Here is a 6,615-nt window from a genome sequence, read left to right as displayed (position 1 = left end):
CCCTCCCACTCTGTCTCTCAGTTTTATTGCATGCATCTACTGCATACTTCACAGATGGAAGCAGGTGGTTTGATTTTAGAGGGCCACATCTCTTTTCCAAGGCCCTTGGATTCAGCTTTTGTAATTGATATTACAAAAGTATCCCACATAATCACTGAAAACTAATCATGTAAGGAATTCAGACTCCCTTCATACAATGATTCCTGTTATAGGTGCAAAGCAACAGGAGCTCTAGTCTCTCTCCATTCCCCCTACTTCACAATTTGTCATTATTGTGTTAAAGGGCCTGGTGGGGATTGGTATGAAAAGATAACCTTTTTTCAATTTGGAGGCTTAAGTGGAAGGAAGGTCCTTGGGAGAGGGTTCTTTTGTTTTGGCGTGGAAGGAGTGGGGACTGTGGCTGTACGCAGATGTGCTGCTGGTAACTAACATCTGCTCTCCCTGTGGGCATTGTCATGGCGCCAGCCTGTGGTGAAAAGGCCCCTTCAGTAAAGCCCTAATGACCCTGCTGCCCTTTCCTCTCTAGGGGAAACACTTTGGAATGAACTTGAGACCTCTGTTACCTTGCCCTATTTAAGTATTTTAGGGTGGGTCAAGAGCAGATTTCCACAATATGCGGCCTGCAGGCCTGTGATTTTATTTGGCCCCCCAAGTTTTCTGAGCAAGTTTTTTTTTTTTTACAGTGCCTTCACAAAGTATTCATACCCCTTGACTTATTCCACATTTTGTTGTTACAGGATTCAATATATTTTTGTTCCACCCATCTACACCAATACCCCATAATGACAAAGTTAAATACATTTGCAAAAATGTCTAATAATATATTAAATTAAATATAAATATCTAATTTACATAAGTATGCTAACCCCTGAGTCAATACTTTGTAGAAGCACCTTTGGAAGCGATTACAGTTTTGAGTCTTTCTGAGGAAGTCTCCAAGAGCTTTCCACACCTGGGTTGTGCAACATGTGCCCATGATTCTTTTCAGAATTTTTCAAGCTCTGTCAAATTGGTTGTTGATCATTGCTAGAGAACCATTTTCAGTTCTTGCCATAGATGTTCAAGCAGATTTAAGTCAACTGTAACTCGACTAGCACTGTTGTGGAGACCGTATTATCGCCACACTGGCGGTCACGAGCCATGAAGGCAGCCAAATTCCATGTGACCGTTTAGTCATGGCTTCTCCAAGAGCTGATGCTGCTGATGGTCATTAGAAGCCTACCAAAGTTGCTAACTGCCTGGTACTCAGCACTCTATTGTCCCTCGAATTACTATGACATCAATGCAAATTGAAAATCTAATCACACACTTCATAAGAGCCACTTCATAAGAGCATGTTGCACAACAATTCTATAGGCTATGCAATTGTGTGAGAAACCGGAGAGATGGCCTCTATTAAAAAGAGGAGGATCCCACTAGCCTTTTATAGACTAAGCCTACTATATTTATTTCCTAATATTAAGCACATTGCTTATTTTTACAACAGGAGTATAGCCTACCTGACTGGCATGAAAATGAACCATGGGAAAAGCATCCTCCATTTGCTTTTTAAGTGAGTAGATGACATTCATTTTCCCCCCCTGCCCCTGTTTTGAGACAGGTGCATGATAATGATCTATTCGAAATCAAAATACATTTCACACACATTATTTCGTATATGTAAACACAAGATTAAATCAAGAACAGTCTGATGGGGGAGAGGTTTGGGTGCTTCCACATTGCATTTTTGTCCCACCCCCAGTTTTATAATTGGAATGTGATACAAAACGAAGCAAGGGTATGCTTTAGGACCATGCGGACACCTCCAAGTGGTTGGGTAGGCTGTCAGGATTATTTATCCGACTGTGGGGGAAAAAATATATATACAGTGGGGCAAAAAAGTATTTTGGTTTCATCTGACCATTTGACATTCTCCCAATCTTCTTCTGGATCATCCAAATGCTCTCTAGCAAACTTCAGACGGGCCTGGACATATACTGGCTTAAGCAGGGGGACACATCTGACACTACAGGACTTGAGTCCCTGGCGGTGTAGTGTGTTACTAATGTTAGGCTTTGTTACTTTGGTCCCAGCTCTCTGCAGGTCATTCACTAGGTCCCCCCCGTGTGGTTCTGGGATTTTTGCTCACCGTTCTTGTGATCATTTTGACCCCACGGGGTGAGATCTTGCGTGGAGCCCCAGATCGAGGGAGATTATCAGTGGTCTTGTATGTCTTCCATTTAATTACTCCCACAGTTGATTTCTTCAAACCAAGCTGCTTACTTATTGCAGATTCAGTCTTCCCAGCCTGGTGCAGGTCTACAATTTTGTTTCTGGTGTCCTTTGACAGCTCTTTGGTCTTGGCCATAGTGGAGTTTGGAGTGTGACTGTTTGAGGTTGTGGACAGGTGTCTTTTATACTGATAACAAGTACAAACAGGTGTCATTAATACAGGTAACGAGTGGAGGACATAGAAGCCTCTTAAAGAAGAAGTTACAGGTCTGTGAGAGCCAGAAATCTTGCTTGTTTGTAGATGACCAAATACTTATTTCCCACCATAATTTGCAAATAAATTAATTAAAAATCCTACAATGTGATTTTCTGGATTTTTTCTAATTTTGTCTGTCATAGTTGAAGTGTACCTATGATTAACATTACAGGCCTCTCATCTTTTTAAGTGGGAGAACTTGCACAATTGGTGGCTGACTAAATACTTTTTTTGCCCCACTGTATATACATACATACAGTTGAAGTCAGAAGTTTACATACACTTAAGTTGGAGTCATTAAAACTCATTTTTCAGTAATTGTTCCAACAATTGTTTGCAGACATATTATTTCACTGTATCAGAATTCCAGTGGGTCAGAAGTTTACATACACTAAGTTGACTGTGCCTTGAAACAGTTTGCAAAATTCCAGAAAATGATGTCATGGCTTTAGAAGCTTCTGATAGGCAAATTGACATAATTTGAGTTAATTGGAGGTGTACCTGTGGATGTATTTAAAGGCCTGCTTGACATCATGGGAAAATCAAAAGAAATCAGCCAAGACCTCAGAATTGTTTTTGTAGACCTCATCTTGTCTGGTTCATCCTTGGGAGCAATTTCCAAACGCCTGAAGGTACCCCGTTCATCTGTACAAACAATAGTACGCAAGTATAAATACCATGGGACCACGTAGCCGTCATACCGCTCAGGAAGGAGACACGTTCTGTCTCCTAGAGATGAACGTACTCTGGTGTGAAATGTGCATATCGATCCCAGAACGACAGCAAAATACCCTGTGAAGATGCTGGTTGAAACAGGTACAAAAGTATCTATATCCACAGTTAAACGAGTCCGATATCAACATAACCTGAGAGGCCGCTCAGCTAGGAAGAAGCCACTAGTCCTAAACCGCAATAAAAAAGCCAGACTACGGTTTGCAACTGCACATGGGGACAAAGATGGTACTTTTTGGAGAAATGTCCTCTGGTCTGATGAAACAAAAATAGAACTGTTTGACCACAATGACCATCGTTATGTTTGGAGTTAAAAGAGGGAGGCTTGCAAGCTGAATAACACTATCCCAACCGTGAAGCACGGAGTTGGCAGCATCATATTGTGAGGGTGCTTTGCTGTAGGAGGGACTGGTGAACTTCACAAAATAGATGGCAGCATGAGGAAGAAAAAACGATGTGGATATATTGAAGCAACATCTCAAGACATCAGAAGTTAAAGCTTGGTCACAAATGTGTCTTCCAAATGCACAATGACCCCAAGCATACTTCCAAAGATGTGGCAAAATGGCTTAAGGATAACAAAGTCAAGTTATTGGAGTGGCCATCACAAATCCCTGACCTCAATACCATAGAAAATATGTGGGCAGAACTGAAAATGCGTGTGCAAGCAAGGAGGCCTACAAACCCGACTCAGTTACACCAGCTCTGTCAGTGGAAATGGGCCAAAATTCACTCAACTTATTGTGGGAAGCTTGTGGAAGGCTACCGGAAACGTTTGACCCAAGTTAAACAATTTTAAAGGCAATGCTACCAAATACTAATTGAGTGCATGTAAACTTCTGACCCACTGGGAATGTGATGAAAGAAATCAAAGCTGAAATAAATCATTCTCGCTTCCATTATTCTGACATTTCACATTTTTAAAATAAAGTGGTGATCCTAAATGACCCAAGACAGGAATTTTACGAGGATTAAATGTCAGGAATTTTGGAAAAACTGAGTTTAAATGTATTTGTGGGTGCACCGGTTAGAATGTACGTGATGGTAGAGTTATTAGAGTGAATATGCATAGATTACTACAGAGAGTGAGAACCTCTCTCAATGGTGCAGCTGTATAACATTTTGAGGATCTCAGGACCCATGACAAATCTTTTCAGTCTCCTGAGAAGGAATAGGTGTTATCGTGCCCTCTTCACGACTGTCTTGGTGTGCTTGGACCATGTTAGTTTGTTGGTGATGTGGACACCAAGGAACTTGAAGCTCTCAACCTGCTCCCCGTGAAGCTCTCAACCTGCTCCCCGTCGTTGAGATTGGGGGCGTGCTCGGTTCTCTTTTTCCTGAAGTCCACAATAATCTCCTTTGTCTTGATCACGTTTAGTGGTGTTGATGTGAGCCATGACCAGCCTTTCAAAGCATTTCATGGCTACAGACGTGAGTGTTATGGGTCGGTAGTCATTTAGGCAGGTCACCTTAGTGTTCTTAGGCACAGGCACTATGGTGGTCTGCTTGAAACATGTTGTTACAGACTCTGACAGGGAGAGGTTGAAAATGTCAGTGAAGACACTTGCCAGTTGGTCAGCGCATGCTCGCAGTACACGTCCTGGTAATCCGTCTGGCCCTTGGCCTTGTGAATGTTGACCTGTTAAAAGCTCTTACTCACATTGGCTGCGGAGAGCTTGATCACAGTCTTCCAGAACAACTGGTGCTCCCATGCATGTTTCAGTGTTATTTGCCTCGAATCGAGCATAGAAGTAGTTTAGCTCGTCTGGTAGGCTCGTGTCACTGGGCAGCTCTTGTCTGTGCTTCCCTTTGTACTCTGTAATGCTTTGCAAGCCCTGCCACACCCGACAAGCGTCAGAGCCGGTGTAGTACGATTCGATATAAGCTTCCGGGTCAGGTTCCCACTCCTTGAAAGTGTCAGCCCTAGCCTTTTGCTCAGTGTGGATGCTGCCTGTAATCCATGGCTTCTGGTTGGTCGACCGATGATGATTTTTCAACGCCGATACCGATTATTGGAGGACCAAAAAAATCCAATACTGTTTTTTTTGTTTTTTTTTGTGATAATGACAATTACAACAATACTGAATTAACACTTATTTTAACTCAATATAATACACCAATAAAATCAATTTGGCCTCAAATAAATAATGAAACATGTTCAATTTGGTTTAAATAATGCAAAAACAAAGTGTTGGAAAAGAAAGTACATTTACATTTAAGTCATTTAGCAGATGCTCTTATCCAGAGCGACTTACAAATTGGTGAATTCACCTTCTGACATCCAGTGGAACAGCCACTTACAATAGTGCATCTAAATCATTTAAGGGTGGGGGTGGGGGTGAGAAGGATTACTTATCCTATCCTAGGTATTCCTTGAAGAGGTGGGGTTTCAGGTGTCTCCGGAAGGTGGTGATTGACTCTGCTGTCCTGGCGTCGTGAGGGAGTTTGTTCCACCATTGGGGGGCCAGAGCAGCGAACAGTTTTGACTGGGCTGAGCGGGAACTGTACTTCCTCAGTGGTAGGGAGCGAGCAGGCCAGAGGTGGATGAACGCAGTGCCCTTGTTTGGGTGTAGGGCCTGATCAGAGCCTGGAGGTACTGTGGTGCCGTTCCCCTCACAGCTCCGTAGGCAAGCACCATGGTCTTGTAGCGGATGCGAGCTTCAACTGGAAGCCAGTGGAGAGAGCGGAGGAGCGGGGTGACGTGAGAGAACTTGGGAAGGTTGAACACCAGACAGGCTGCGGCGTTCTGGATGAGTTGTAGGGGTTTAATGGCACAGGTAGGGAGCCCAGCCAACAGCGAGTTGCAGTAATCCAGACGGGAGATGACAAGTGCCTGGATTAGGACCTGCGCCGCTTCCTGTGTGAGGCAGGGTCGTACTCTGCGGATGTTGTAGAGCATGAACCTACAGGAACGGGCCACCGCCATGATGTTGGTTGAGAACGACAGGGTGTTGTCCAGGATCACGCCAAGGTTCTTAGCGCTCTGGGAGGAGGACACAATGGAGTTGTCAACCGTGATGGCGAGATCATGGAACGGGCAGTCCTTCCCCGGGAGGAAGAGCAGCTCCGTCTTGCCGAGGTTCAGCTTGAGGTGGTGATCCGTCATCCACACTGATATGTCTGCCAGACATGCAGAGATGCGATTCGCCACCTGGTCATCAGAAGGGGGAAAGGAGAAGATTAATTGTGTGTCGTCTGCATAGCAATGATAGGAGAGACCATGTGAGGTTATGACAGAGCCAAGTGACTTGGTGTATAGCGAGAATAGGAGAGGGCCTAGAACAGAGCCCTGGGGGACACCAGTGGTGAGAGAGATTCTCGCCACGCCACCTGGTAGGAGCGACCTGTCAGGTAGGACGCAATCCAAGCGTGGGCCGCGCCGGAGATGCCCAACTCGGAGAGGGTGGAGAGGAGGA

The sequence above is a fragment of the Oncorhynchus masou genome, chromosome 24 (genome assembly GCF_036934945.1).
Source record: "Oncorhynchus masou masou isolate Uvic2021 chromosome 24, UVic_Omas_1.1, whole genome shotgun sequence".
Lineage (NCBI taxonomy): Eukaryota > Metazoa > Chordata > Actinopteri > Salmoniformes > Salmonidae > Oncorhynchus > Oncorhynchus masou.
This window is presented reverse-complemented; position numbering follows the sequence as displayed.